Source organism: Panthera uncia, assembly GCF_023721935.1.
Source record: "Panthera uncia isolate 11264 chromosome A3 unlocalized genomic scaffold, Puncia_PCG_1.0 HiC_scaffold_11, whole genome shotgun sequence".
Lineage (NCBI taxonomy): Eukaryota > Metazoa > Chordata > Mammalia > Carnivora > Felidae > Panthera > Panthera uncia.
Window position 1 is genome coordinate 35,269,248 of NW_026057578.1, and position 16,133 is coordinate 35,285,380.

The 16,133-nt window shown below is 43.4% G+C and overlaps 1 protein-coding gene across 1 annotated transcript in view; it reads left to right on the top strand.

The window, feature by feature from the left end:
- The window catches only part of SNAP25 (synaptosome associated protein 25), an 84,751-nt gene that overhangs the window by 10,486 nt on the left and 58,132 nt on the right, over window positions 1-16,133 (top strand). The gene's annotated exons all lie outside the window — the stretch shown is intronic.

Below are 16,133 nucleotides of genomic sequence, written 5' to 3' on the forward strand. Positions count from 1 at the left end.
TAACGTCTGGAGACCAAAGAGGCTCAGTTATGGTTTAACGAAATGCTAGTCCCCTCTTGTTCAGTGCCTTGGGATTTAAGGCCCTTAAGGAGTTAAAAAGAGATGGTATGCAAAATTTCCTACTATTCTTTAGCTTGAGAAAAAGAAATTTGCTGTAAGCTATTTAGCGAATCATTTTTAAAGCTACATCTGTTGGCTTCATTTTGTATTCAGCTTTGTGTTAGATTGTTTGTTGGGGAGGGTTGGATTCCTTACTGAATACTGTGTGTCTGCATGTGTGTATTTGTATGTGCACACAGTATACAGGCAGAGAGGTGCAAACACCTCTCCTATCAAGGTCCTATCAAGGTGCTAAGTGCTGCCCCTTTCCTCTCCATGAACCAGTGGATACATAACCAGGAGTCAGTGCTTTTTGTTTTAGTCTGATTGGGGAAAAAATGGTTGGGACCAACAGCCAGAATCAGACTAGTTCTGCTCCAAGTCTAGGCATTGGGACCCACCAAAGGAGAAAGGGCTGCAGAGATATGCGAAGTCAGACAGAACAGCTAGACTACCTAAGATCCTCCCTCCCTCCTCCACCCATCCACCCCAAAGCACAGAACCTTTCTCAGGAGGTTTGCAGCTTGGAGGAGCAGAAAATGCAATCTTGCTATGAGCAGGCAGATCTGAGAGAAAACAAAAAACAAGTTGGCAAGGAGGAGGCTGGGAGCTAGGATTGCTCACTGCTTATTTCGTTATCTTGCCGAGTACTTAAGCTGGGGTGGGAGGGGCAAATAAAGGAAGGGTTGGAAGGGATGATAGAAGCTATCTTCCCAGTACTGGTCTTCCCAAAGAGTAGAGGCTCCCATTTTAAGGGACAAGGTAGGAATTGATGAATCTTTGAGCATCAGAAAATGATTCCTCCTTCTTCCACACAGCTAATAAGAGAGAGAACTTGGATTTGAATTTAAGATCCTAAGTGCAATATTACTGATCTTCCACCATCAGTGACTCATTACTCTAGGACATTGGTTCTTAGACTATGGACATTAGACCAGCAGCATCAGCATCACCTAAGAGTCTGGCAAAAATGCAGTTCTCAGGCTGTACCCCAAACCTGCAGAATCTGAAACTCCAGTGGAATGGGGAGGGACAGAGTCTGTGTTTTCATCACCTCCAGGTGATTCTGAGATAGGCTTAAGTTTGAGAACCAATGTCCTAGAGATCTTAGTAGCTCCTTCAAATGTTCACATTCATCTTAAACTGGGTCTGATGGGGCTGAGGTGTTTCCACTGTTCTCTACCTCACAAAAGCAGTGACCAGTTACTTAGAGAAGAACTATCCTGGGCCACTGGACCAAAGTCTCTACTCACCCTCTGACTTAGTAATAAAGATGCTGTTATTCATGAGAATGAATTTGAAGGATGAGGAAGGTGAGTGTCCACAGCATGAGGATAGGGGTCTTGGGCAGGGGACAGAGAGCTCCTTCGTTATACTTCTCTCCCCCTGTAACAATGGCTCAATCTCTGGCTCCAAGAATCTTCCTCCAAAAACTTAGCAAAATTTAAAATCTTACGAAATGACAGGACAGCCCCTTTCTTCTTTCTGCTGTGTCAGCCTGCAGCCTCTGAAGGATACCAGAGAGGAAAATGTATCCACTCTGCAAAGGATAAAGCAGTTCCCATTGCTCCTCTTTTGGAGCATGAACAGGGAGCATGAACAGCCATGGGAAGAACAGAGAGGTGTTCAAACACTATCAAGGCTCTTGCTTTGCCTTCTGTCACTGCTTCTTTCTGTACATTGACTTTACTTTCTCTTGTTAAAACACCAGTTCCTCCTTCCACATACCAGAATATCACCACCCACCATGAACTGTCCTGGTACAGGGAGGGGGCCTGTCCCCTTTCCACACAGCCATGCAATTTCTTATTTTCTCCTCTGGATCACAGCACGAACTGCCTTGGAGAAAGTATCCTGATGGCTCATATCACCCCTTCTTTTCTGCCCTCCTCTCATTTGGGGAGAATCACACATTTGGGTTTCTTGGGCAAACCTTACAAATGGCATTGTTGAAAAATGACAAATGACCAGGCCCAGAAATAAATTACTTACCAAAGCTGCATGGTGAGAGCTGCATCCGGGACTCCTGACTCACAGTTCAGTGCTGCTGCTCTTGCCCTGGGCTGCCTTGACGCTACTGCCTCCAACTCTTTCAAATTTCCTCTCCAGCACAAGTCCACACTCCAATCTGGAAATCTCTCGGTCTGCTGTTACCCTCAGAGATCTTTGGCCTCAAATAGTGACCCAACAACTGTAAAAGCAAAGTAGGAACATTCCTGTGATTCCGAGCTGCCAACAGAGCTTCCTGAAAAGGTTGACCATATTGCTTATGTCTGTTTGGTTTTGTACATGACAAAAACCAAAGGTAAATGGTTTAGGCTAAAATGCAGATGAATTGGCTCAAAGAATGTGAATAAATGTTGAACAGCCAAGCCATGGGAAGAACAGAGAGGTGTTCAAACGCTATCAAGGCTCTTGCTTTGCCTTCTGTCACTGCTTCTTTCTGTACATTGACTTTACTTTCTCTTGTTAAAACACCAGTTCCTCCTTCCACATACCAGAAATATCATCACCCAGTTTGTGCTTCCTACACATCCACTATGGAAAGGCACTGCCATTTGTTTTCTGTACCCCCTGTTCAAAAATCTCAGGGAAAGACTCTGGTCTAGCTTGGGCCAGGTGCCCAGCTTATACCAATGCGTTGTGAATGTGGAGTGTTATGGAAGTGTATGACTTATATACTGGGACCACACAATTTGATTGGGGGAAGTACCAGTTTCTTAGCAGACATAATAAGCCATATTATGTGTCCTATATACACAAGCATACTTTATCAGGTCACTTACCAAATAGTTGTATTAATTCAACCTGTTAAGTGTTTAATGACACTTGTTTCTTTTTTTCAAATTGTTCCCCCCACTATGACCTAATTTTTTTAATTTTATTTTTTATTTTTTAAAATTTACATCCAAATTAGTTAGCATATAGTGCAACAATGATTTCAGGAGTAGATTCCTTAGTGCCCCTTACCCATTTAGCCTGTCCCCCCCCCTTCCACAACCCCTCCAGTAACCCTCAGTTCACTATGACTTAATTTTTAAAACTTCATGGCAGCTCTGGAAAGAAAGATGGTAAAAGAAAAAAAAAAAACAACAACCATTTTTCAGATGTAAAAACTGGAGCCTAAGAATTTGACTGCCCTGGAAAAGGCAGTCAAATTAGTCAAAGGCAGAGCTGGCTCAAGGATGAAGGTTGGCCAGATGTCTAGTTCTGCTCTTAATTCGTGGATGGCAAACTAATGGCCCCTAGGCCTACTACTATCCAGAAACTTACTTTATTTGGCCAATGATGGATTTGCAGATATCTTAAACATGAATGCCTTAAAGCAGGGTATTTCCTCTCCAATTTGCCATAGAGCCTAACACTACATGTCTTTATATACCTAGTTCAATCCACATAGCTTTATTATCTTCCCGACCCCTGTAGATATTTCAGTTTGCGTCTGCTGCATACCAAAGTTATGGCATTCTTGTGGTTCTGTACTGTGCCACAATCAACCACAGGTAGAAGTTTCTTGGGTTATTTTGCCATAGTTTTTCCCTTCAGATGTCTTCATAATTTATGTCAATATTTTGAGAGACGAGATTGGGCAAATAAATTGCACATAAATAAGACCAACCAATTTTTTTTTTTTTCATCTGAATAGAATCAGCTTTTTGTTTTTCTCATTGACCCTGCTGACAGTCTGGTGATGCCTATGAATCCCTTCGCAGAGTGACATTTTTTAATGTATAAAATAAAATACATAAAATTTCATATGAAACAAATTGTATTGAAATACAGTTATGAAAATATTTTTAAAATTTGTGATATAGTCCTATATAGTCTTTTAAAAATTGTACCATTAAATAGCAGTATTTGGTGGTGAGTCTAATAATGACCACAATTTAAAAGTGGTGATGAGAATACATATTTTGAGAAAGATGTAACAATTGTGCAGTGATATGAAAACATCTGATATTTCTACTGGTGCTGCATCAGGCTCAGGCCCCCCTTTAGCCCTCCCGGTGTGAGGGTGGGAGGAAGCCAGTGGAGAGAAAGGAAGGGTAGATCTACATGTCATGTGGGCACAAGTGTTATCTGGGGTTCCCTGAAGAAGTTGTTTCTTGTTATGTAACAGATTACCCCATAACTTAGTGGCCTAAAACAGCAATTTCTTATTGCTCATGGGCCTTTGGGTTAATTAGGTGGTTCTTCAGTCAGCTGATAGATTGGGGTCTTGTTGGTCTGTAATGTCCTCACTTCCATGAATGGTGGTTGGTAATGGCTGCTGATTAGGGTGATGGGTGACTAGACCACATATCTTTCATCATCCAAAAACAGCGAGAAAGGACGAGCACCAATGTATGAGCACTTTTCAAGTCTGTTTAGGCCACATTTGCTATTGTCCCATTGGCCAAAGTAAGTCTCATGGCTAAGTACAGAGTCAGTATGGGTGGGGGCCACCCAAAATTATGGATATTGAGAGAGGAATTATTACAACCATTTTTGCAAAATTGTCTACCACAGCCCCCACCAAACTTGGGAGCCTGAGTCAGAGAAAGCTCTTCCATCTGTCACAGGCTGAGCACTAGGCTCTCCCTGTCCATCCTGGAGCTACATAACTTCCACTACATTCCATAAACCAGGGAACTTAGGCATAGATTATTATTACCCTGCCAAAGTTAGAGCCCTTAGGGTTAAGTTTTGGATATCCTTGGGTCAAGAAGGCACCTGAAACATCTCGCTGCATCTCTCCAAGTTAACTAAACAATCACAGACCCAGATGTCTGGTAAATTCAGGGGGTAGTCAAAAGGAAAATGTTCTCTAAACATTGAGGATCTGAATTCAAACTGGAAAAAACACATCACCTTTTTGTTGTTTTGCGATGACATTTCTTTATCTGAAATTTCTCCTGGGCTTGCCTTGGCGAGGACAGTTGTATTTGAAGTTTTTTTCTTTTTCTTTCCAGAAACCCTCCCCTATTTAAGCAAACTCCACTTTCTCCTCTAATTGCAAGAGCTCCCCATAATGGTAGAAACAATTCTCAGCCAGCCCTCTGCCCAATGAGAGATTTGGAAATGGGAACCCAAGGGAGGAGGCAGTGGAAAAAACCCTGAAGGCTTTTCAACTGTGCTGCTGCGTCATGGAAAAGAAGCCAGGCACCTGCCTTGGTGCCTCACAGCAGGCCCCACCAGAGCCTTGTCTTAGTCATTCCATAGATGAGCAGGGGATGTCTGACTCACCCAGCTGTCTAGTCCGGCACTTCAAAGAGCATTCTGAGTCCTGCTCTCAGTCCTTTTCTCAGCTCACTTTAGGTATTAGATGGCAGACTCCTGAGGATCAGACCTGGAGCAGAAGAACTGTTCACTCTTTCAGATCCTGCACCAGCTTCCTTACTGAGCTCCCTCCCCTGCCAAAAAAAAAATTTAAAGGTTTCTAAATTCTTCAGTCAGAATGCTATCTTAAGTTGGGTCCTCCCAGAAGCAGAAGGTGAGGAAGGATGTGAATGCACATATTTTACTTGGGAGGTGATCCTAGGGATCACAGGTAGGTGAGCAGGGATGAGGAGGAAGAATGAGGAGGAAGCCAATGCAAGGAGCGTTAGTGAGCAGATTACCAGCTGTTGGAGCTCAGGCCTGAATTGCTTTGTTTGAAGGGCAAGGAATCTGGAGTATTTGCGAACCAGCTCCCAGCCTTCAGTGGCTAAGGGCCATTCCCAGGGGTATAAACTTGCATCCAGCCCTATAGAAGACCAAGCCTACTCCAGAGACTAGAGAAATCCCCCTGGCAGTGAGTCATAGCTTGAGTAGAGAACCTTAGGATGTACAGGAAAGGTGGGTGCCAAGGAGATACAGGTGGAGCATTAAGAATGGCTCCTCCAATTTTGCAGACTGTCATCTCCAGACACCCCAAGCTTCACAATACCTGTCTCCAGCTTTGGCGCATTAATGGTTTAGTCCTGTGTTTGTTCAACACCTATTCATTGGGCTCCTGCTGGGTACCATTTATTTGGCATCAATGTGCTATGCAGTAAACTAAGGTTTTTGCATACATCATCTCATTTGATTCCCATGACAACCTGCGAGGAGGTATTATTAGTTTCATTTTACAGATGAGAAATCTGAGTTGCAGTAAGGTTAAATAAATTACCTTAAGTCCCTCAGCTTGAAAACGGCAGAGCTGAGATTCCCATCCTGGTCCACCTTCAGGTCTCAGCTCCATCCAGTATATCCCCCACCCAGTCAGGTCAGGAGACCATTCTGCTGATTTGAGAGAAAGCTCAACCACGCCCAGCCCCTGTACCACCATTTTCCGGAATCCTTCCCCTCTCCCCTCTTTGTCCTGTTCTTTTATATCTTGTTCTCAAGCTGGCTCCAGGGAATTAACCCCTGCCTCTTTGGTGTTCCAAATCCTCTCTCAGGGCAGTGGGCTGTCCCTCCCATCCTCCAGGCCCCCTGACCCTGGGCACGATGACCTCTTTCTCCAACCTCATCACATCTTTGACTCTCTAGGTCCTTAAACACCCAACTCACACCCACTCATGATCTGTCCTCCTCCAACCAGTATCCATCAAGCACTTTGGCAGGTTTTGCTGCTTCTGGTATCCTGCCGAAGGGATCAGAGAACCCTCTCTTCATGACATCTTGTGACTTTAGGGCTAATTTCACCTGTGGGCCCCAAGCAAACAGGCACCAAATGGTTTGTTTTTGAGCAAAAATGCAAGTCCCAATTTACTGTTGTTAATATTTTAAAAATAAAATGGCATGAGATGAGGACCGGGAGAGGGAATAATTAATTCCAGCTTGCCAGCGGGGGGTGAGAGGAAGGCATCAGCTCTCACAGTCTCTGGAGGATACCCTGCGGTAAACACAGAGCTGCAGCTTCCAGGTGGCAAAGAAATATAAAGGGGGCAGGTGGGGTGCAGAACAACACTGCACAGCACCATTTTCAGGATAATATGTCTGGCTTCATGAACACATCCCATCATTTTGAAAAACAGTGTCAGTAGAGCACCAGTGCCAATACCACGTCTGGTGCTTCAGAGCCAGTATTGGTGAGTGGCCTGTTCTCTCCACCTCTCCAGACAGTCAAGTTGGAAATGGTGAGACGTGAAACAATAGGGCTGAAGCCTGTGATGGAAAATGGCATGTTGTAGATCAGTGAGTGCAAACGTTATACCAAGGGTCCAACTAGACCATGTAAATGACAAAATCCAAAGTGTTTTAGCAGAGAACGAAGAGTAGGGGCCTTTGGTCACTCAAGACCTAGTTTTGAACCCCATCTTGGATCCTACCTCTCGAGGCACTTTGGAACCCCGCAGTGTGCTGTGCTGTGTGTAGGTTACATCGTAGCATCAGGGGAGCTCAAGATGGAAGAAATGTTGGGAAGCATCCAACCCCAAACTCTCACTCATAAGTAAAGATACTGTTGTGACTTTGTTAAATTAACCCTTGTTAAGTAGAGTCCCCACGCTGCACCACTATACCCATGAGGCTTCCCTAAGTGGAGGAGCAGAGGGAGACTGGAGCGGGTAGAAGCCCTCTGATTTCAGGAGGCAGCACCGGGAATGCACCAAGGCCTTTCTAGAACCCAGATGCATTTCTTATTTATTGCTGTGTTAACACTATTACTGCAAAACCAGAGGCTGCAACAGCACACATTTATTATCTCACAGTTTCCATGGGTCATCAGTCTGGGCATGACGTGGCAGAGCTCTCTGCTCAGGTTCTTACAAGCTACTGGGGCTGCATTATTTTATTTATTTATTTATAAGTCTTTATTATTATTATTATTATTATTAATTTTTTAATTTAATTTTTTAAATTAGTTAGCATATAGTTAGCATATAGTGCCACAATGATTTCAGGAGTAGATTCCTTAGTGCCCCTACCCATTTAGCCCATCCCCCCTCCCACATCCCCTCCAGTAACCCTCTGTTTGTTCTTCATATTTAAGAGTCTCTTCTGTTTTGTCCCCCTCCCTGTTTTTATATTATTTTTCTTTCCCTTCCCTTATGTTCATCTGTTCTGTGTCTTAAAGTCCTCACATGAGTGAAGTCATATGATATTTGTCTTTCTCTGACTGACTAATTTCGCTTAGCATAATACCCTCTGGCTGCATTCTTATCGGGAGCCTGAGGTCCCCTTCCAAGCTCATTCAGGTTGTTGGCAGAATTCAATTTCTTGCATCCTAGGGCTGAGAGCCCAGTTACCTGAGAGCTCTCAGACAGGAACCATCCTCAGTTCCTTACCGCACTGCCCCTGACAGGCCCTCTCACAACATTGCAGTTTACTTCTTCAAGGCTGGCAGCAGAATGTTTTTGAGAGGGACCAGCACCTTCTTTTCAGGGCTTTCACCTGATCAGGGCAGGCCCATGCCCAGATAATCTCCTTTTCAATGGTCTCAAAATCAACAGTTTGGGGACCTTAATTACACATGTAGAATCCCTTTACCTTTTCCATATAATATAACCTAATTACAGAGTGACATCTTGTCATATTCACAGATGCCACCCACACTCAGTGGGAGGAGATTCCACACAGAGCCTGTGTGCCAGGCATGGGAATTGTGACAGTCATCTCAGAATTCTGCCTCCCACACTAGGGAATACCCAATTCTTCCTTCAACCATCCACATACTTCTACTCTAGAGAGCACCTGGATCCACATCACACGGTCAGGGGCCTCCCAAATGGCCATTTCTCAGCGGCCAGGCCTCATTCTGAACTGGGTAGTTTTGATATTTGCAGACCTGCCTGCTGGCCTGTGTTGGGGCCTGCGTGCGTTTTCCTGACATTGATTGCCTCAATCCACAATCATCGTTCCAGAAGAGATGAGGCTTACGGAGTCCTGGAAGAGCAGGCAGGGGGCCCTAGAGGATTTGACTTTCAGTGTTTGCTGTTAGCATCCTGCAGAGTGATGCCAATGGCTCCGATCATTCTGTGGGGCCAGCAATCACTGCAGGTTTTGGGGAGGGGAGGTTCCTGGCATGAGCTATGAAAATGCCTCTGGGAAGTAGCTGCTGGGGGTAATAGGGACGTCGTGCAGCCTCGCTGAGCTTCCACAGAGCCACTCAAGAGTTCTTCCACCCCGCTCATGGGAGGTCAGTGTGACTGTGGGGCTCTTAGCATACTGAACCCTGCCAAAGCCAGACTGCTTTGAGCCAGAAAGAGCAGTGGGGGCCTTGGCTAGAAAGACAGGGATCGAGATGGACCTCAAGGGGCAGGCTGGCAGAGGAGGTACAATCAGGACAAGGGTGGTCTCTTCATTCAGTGACCTACAGGTAGCCTGGAACTGCCTCCTGGGCCTCAGAGGGCATTGGGTGGGTTGAACCCTGTGGATCCTCACCACTCAGAGTTAGAGCCCATAGCATCAATTCTCCCTGCCTCCTCCTGGCATTCACCACATATTTACTGAGCATCTATTACACACCTCATGCTGCTATAGGTACTGGGAAAACAGGGGTGAACGTCAGGCAAGAACTTCTCTCGTGGAAATACCATTTTAGTGGGAGGAGACAAATAGTGAACAAACAGATAGACACTGCAGTATCAGATTGGGCCAGAAGCTAAGCAGGAGGTTGGAGTGGGTTGTGGGGGTAACATGAGACTGAGGTAGGGGGGACCCCTCTTAGGAGATGGGAGTTAAGCTGCAGATGAGAAGGGACCCATCATGGTGGGGAGAGTATTTCAGAAGGTTGGCGCAAAGCCCTGAGACAAGAGCAAAGCTGACGTGTTTGTGCATCTGGGGAACCAGCGCACCTGCCAGGAAAGAGTAACAAGGATCTGGACAGGGCACCTCCAGCATCCATTACCATTACAGTAGCCATGACTTTCTTGGCTGAGGAGGGGACATGACCAGGCTATGAAGCACTCTGCTGCAAGAAAACACTAGTCCCCCAATTTTTAAAATAAATTAAATGAGCTAACATGGGAGGTCTGTTATAAGAGGAAGCTCTCATTGCCCACAGGTTCTTGTCAAAAAATCTTTAAGCAGTCAGCTCCCACTATGCACCTAAAATAGGAATTGATTTACTGGTGTTCCATTCACCCAGCTTCTCAGGAATAAATTCAGTGCATGCTGGAAGGTGTCAAAAAACCAAACTGCATACTAAATAAAACAAAGTAGAGAGATGAGTGTATTGCAAGGCTTTTGATTTGCAAACCAGGAAAACCAAGGCTGTGGGCACAGTGAGTTCCAAGTTGCTCACAGACTAAGGAGTTTTTGTAGGATAAATACAGACGTTATTTAGTTTTTTCAGCTGATTGGTTGCATAGTGGTCTTCTTTCTTGTCTGGATCGGGGTAGCTGAGTCAGGGAAACAATGAGTCCAGAGATGGCATGGATAGACTTGGAGTTTTGGGGATTGGCTGAGTCCTCTGCTGATTTCAGAGAAGAACTGTAAATTCCTATAAGGGTAGGTTATGTTTCCTTAATGCACCTGTTAACCATATCCATTTTGTCCTTGACATAAGTAACTCCATTTTACTGTGGTTCTACAAAGGTTATATCTGAATATCTGTTTTGCTAACCTAAAAGAAGATTAGGATTAGGTCCTAACCAGTACCTTAGAGTCTCCCACCAGAGAGATCTAAATGTGTTTCTGAGAGTAAATATGAGAGTATATGTGGCCTATTCTCAAGGAGTGTGGTTCTGGGAAGAACCACTGCACTGTGATAGCAGAGAAGGAACCAGTAGGTCAGAAGTAGGGCCATCTTAACACAGCTGTCCCTTGTGACTTTACTTAAAAACTGGCTTTACCGCTCAACTGTGTAGCTCTTGAGAATGTAGATCACTGGGGGATACCTGGGTGGCTCAGTCCATTAAGCATCAGACTTCAGCTCAGGTCATGATCTCATGGCTCATGAGTTCGAGCCCCACATTGGTCTCTGTGCTGACAGCTCAGAGCCTGAAGCCTGCTTCGGATTCTGTGTCTCCCTCTCTCTCTGCCATTCCCCTGCTTGTGCTCTGTCTCTCAAAAATAAGTAAACATTAAAAATAAAATAAAATTAAAAAAAAGAATGTAGATCAGTGGTTTCCAAAATCTCTCTGCACATCAGAATTGCCTAGGGTCTTATAAAAATTCCCAAACCCAGGCCATATCTTAAACCAATGTAATGACAATTCCTGGGGGTGTTTTAAATAAACTTTTTATTTTGGAATAATTTTAGATTTGCAGAAAAGTTGTGAAGATAGCATACGTCTCCCCTCACAGAATCTATACCCCTCATCCAATTTCCCCCATGGTTATCATCTTACATTATTGTGGTACATTTGTCACAACTAGGAAATTGACCTTAGTCCATTACTATTAAACTCCAAATTGTATGTGGATCCCACCAGATTTTCTATTAATGTTCTCTTCCTATTCCACGGTCCAATCCAGGGACCACATCGCATTTAGTTGTGTCTCCCCTGTCTCCTTTCTGTGACAGTTTTCCCTCTTTCTTTGTTTTTTGTGACCTTGATAATCTTGAGGAGCATTGGCCAGGTACCCAATCTGGGTTTGTCTGTTGTTCTTATCATTAGACTGGGGTTATGGGTTTTGAGAAAGAACATGGCAAAAGCGAAGTGCCCTACTCATCACCTCATGTCAGGACGTATAGCAAATCCCTATGACCTCACTGGTGATGTTACACTTGACTATTCACCCAAGGTAGTGTTTGCCAGGTGACACCACTGTGAAGTTACTATTTTTCCCTTCTCATCTTTGGATGAGACTCTAATCTTTGGAAACGTGACACTGAGTCTAGCCCACCATCAAGATGTGTGTGTATGTGTATGAAGGGAATTGGTAATCAAGCCCTACCTGCAGGCAAAAATCTGAAGGGCACATTTTCATGGCCACCATACTGTCCTAATTTCTTTGCTTTGTTCCCAGTCACTACAGTGCAAGCTTTGTCAGATGGTCCAGGACTTGCCATGTTCCTCCAGCCCACTGGGAATGAACCAGCACTCCCTGGCTGTATTACCTCGGGCAGGTTATTAGTCCCCTGCCTCAGTTTCCTCATCTGACAAATGGGTGTCAATAGAGTATCTATCTCTAAGAGTTATTGAAAAGATTAGTTACATAATGAATATAAAGTTGTGACTGTCCTGCTGGGCATAGAGCAAACCTGCCATAAGTGTTAACTACCAATAGTGGTAATAATACTAGTAATGCCTTCCCTCCTCCCACCTTGTGTACAGGTATGTAGTATACCTCAGTGACACAAACCAATAAGTTGGAACTTACATATGAGGACATATTAAACAACTCATTCCACAAAGTTTACTTATTAAATGAACACTTATTTAGCATTTACCATATGCCAGGCACTGTTCTGATCATCTTCATGAATATTCACTCATTTAGTCTTCATAAAAAGCCTAGGAGGTGACACCTACTATTATCCCCATTTTACTGATAAGGAAACTGAGGTACAGTGAGGTTAAGGAGCGTGGCTAACTTTGGCACATGGCTAGTGAGTGGCATAGCCATTTGCACTGAGGCAGCCTCACTCTCAAGTCCATGTTGGTAACCGCTACACTACACCAAATGATACAAATAAGTAGCATTGTGTGTTGTGAGACTATTTAAAGGGGGGCTTGGCCTGGTGAGGGAGGGGAGCCCAGTCAGAGAAAATATCCATGAAATCTTAGGTCATCATATACCAGGCAAGTGTGGGGTAGGGTAGAGGAAGGAGAGCAGGGGTGTTTGGAAAGATTAAGGAACATTCTGGTTCCCCCCAAAAGGCAGCTGATGTTAGGTATTCTTTCCCTGAGAAGTCTCCTCTCTCTCATCTTCTCACTTGCTTTCTCAACTCTTTAATGTGCACTTGGGAAAATTTGGCATGTCTTTGATATTAGGGACATAGAGAGCGTAGGACACCTCTTTCAATAACTGGAACTGATGGTTGGCATAAAAGAATCTGGACCATTCAATACACATCCTCATGCTTGTCTTCCACACGTACAAAATTCAATCTGTCCTCCTTCATTTTTATGTCAGGAGTTTGGTAATGCAAAGGAAATTCCTGATTGTGAGAACTTAGATTAGCTATCAAAATGTGTTTTGGGAAAATTATTATTCGTGTGAATCTGTGAGACTATAAAAAAATACTGGTTCCCTGGGTTTCAGAGTATTGCATTTAGGTCTTCACCCTGGGGGTGTCCCCAGATCCATATTCTTGCACCCGAATGCAACTACAAACTTGGTGAAGGGAATGCTATCTTATCTGTCTTTTACACATCCACACACTAAAAATTCCCACACAGTAAATGCTCAATATGTGTTTTGAAGTGGATTTATAATTACATAGACTCATGATAAGATACTGTGACTTGCTTATTATTTCCGTATTTGAAGCTGCATCTAGATTTGAAACCTCAGGAGCATATGCAAATCACAAGCTATGTCACTTCCTTTGTCCCATCATGTCCCCATATAAAATAGACTTTCTGCTTCCAAAATCGGCAAGAAATAAAAGTATGTTCATTTACATCATAATTAAATTTTTAACATACTTTTGCTGACATCTGAGACTTCAAAGTAACATGTCTTTCAGCCCAGGTAAAGAGTGTTCTCAAGCACTGGTGTTATTTAGTGGAGCTCACTGGAATTCACTTTATGCTTGAATATGTTGATTCCACTTCTGTCTGAAGCCTGCTGGAAAAACGCAGAATTCTGGTGGTTTTGCTGGGGACATACTGATTCTGAACCAATTCTGAGTCATTGTATTTCAAAGAACAGTATCACATTGAATTTTTCTGGTTTGGAACAAAAGAAAGAATGGTGGGCGTACATGTTCTGTGCACATCTGTATGGGTATGTGAGGTGGGAGTAGAAGATGGAAGGAAAGAGATAAAAGGGGCTGACCTACTTATTGAGAAGGAGAGCAAATTACACTTGCAAGATTCTTATCAATAAAGACTGAAAGATGCTGAACCTAGGAGTTGATGCTTGGCTAACCCATCTTACAGAGTTGATGCAAGTGTTGATGTTTGGCTAACACCTCTTACAGAGAAGAGAGAAAAGAGGCAAAGCTACCCTGACAGTGATGGGTGTGTGAAGGAGGTACTTCTGTCATCATCCACACATAGAACCTGAGTGCAAACTGCTTGCTTGGTGGGATAAGTCACTTTCCAGACAAATCTACTAACCTTCCTACCCAATTGCCACTGTTTGAGCTCTAAAGAATTTCAATTCTTTGAACTGAATTTCCAGAAAGAATAGATGTGCTGAGAGTGGCCCTTCAAGTGGAAATACACAGGTAGAAGAGGAGAATAAATCAATACTCATCACTAATATTTATTCCCCAAGGGCACTCAGCCACCCCCCCCCCCCCAGGTGCAACGTCCCTATTAGGGCTTATAGGGTAAGTCAGACACGGTTATTTATCGAGCATCTGCCATGTCCATGCACTGTGCTGGCCTCTGGTCCCGATCTGGTTAATGGCAGGTGCTCTGGCCTAAGACCTAGGGGAAAGCTCTTTATTCTTTCTGTTCCTCATTTCTTTGTGTCTAAAATAGGGGTGATGATAATAAGGTTGTAAGGATTCGCACACACAAAGAGGTTAGACACAGCAAGTTAATGGTGTGTCATCTATGGTGCTTCTAGGCACTCAAGATGGAGTAATTCATCTAATTAAAATCTATATGACCCAAAAGGTAGAAAAGCATAGGCAATGTCTCAACAGCTAAGGCAAGGACTTTCTTACTCCCTAAAGCTGCAGAGAACACCCTGCTTCTGCCCAGATTACTGTGCCTGATGACTCATTAATTGATGGCTATCAGCAGAGCAGTAAAGATGTGCCACCAACAATCACTTGGGCAGATTGACAGTGACATCTGGGTTCAGCCCTGCATCGACTTTTTTTTTAGCCTCCTGAAATGAAATCTGATGAAAACATTTTATTTTACCAACTACATTCTTCCTGTCCTGGCCCACAACTTCAGTATTCCTTTTTAGACCAATATAGACATTAACCTGAAAATAAATTTCAGCATCAATAGAGGAAAAGACTAAGAATAGAATTACTGGTTGTTCCTGATATGCCATATGAAAAATTTATATTAAGTCATGCTTCTTTCTTTTCTCTTGGCCTATTTTCTTTTATTAAAGGATGTGAAGACAGCACCTTCCATTACCGATGTGCCTTCCAAGCATGCTTTATTTCTGCTCTACTTGCTGCCTGCTGCTTACTCATACTGATAGTTCAACTGTCTGTAAAGCTCCTAACATAAAAGAGTGAAAAGTTTGGCTGCCGGGTATGGAAGGCAGAACAGGATGATGACACTATAGCCAACTCTTGAGGTATACCCAGTATATCAGTTAGCTTTCACCGGGTAACAACTTCCCAAATGTAGTAGCTTCAAACAGCATTCATTTATTTAGCTCAGGATTCTACAAGTCAACAATATGAGCTGAGTTCAGTTGAGCAGTTTTTTTCAGTCTTGGTTGAGCTCACTCTGTGGCCTGTTGGTGGGTCAGCTGGGAACCAGTTGGTCTAGAATGGCCTTAGGTAAGATGACTTATCTCATGAAGATCTATCTCATGATCCACTAAGCTAGTCTGGTTCATTCACCTGATGGTTTTATGGATATCTTAAGCCCATGCCAATGGTAATGAGGCCTAAGAAGTTGTTCTTCCTGATTGATTACATGGGAATGATCAGACTCACTCATGTATGTTCAGAAGCCAATACAAGGTATGCTGGGCTATATGGAAGGGCACGGGTATAGGGAGACCCATGAGGACCCATGAACTATTGCATAGCCAAACATAACACCTCATCTACTTCAGTTGTTAACATTTGTCCTCCTTGAACACAAATCATTTTTATAGTGTTTCTTCTGGTTATAAAAGCAATTCATGGTAATTGCAGAAAAAAAAATGTGTAAAGAAAAGTATACAAAAAGAACAAAAATGTTCAACAATGGTCTGATGGTTCAGAGGCAATAATTATAAATAAATTACTATATTATATATGGTATAACATTGGCTTTGTTTTTATCTGTACTTAAATATCCAATGATACTATCTGTTGAGCCCTACATTTCAGGCCTTCTGTT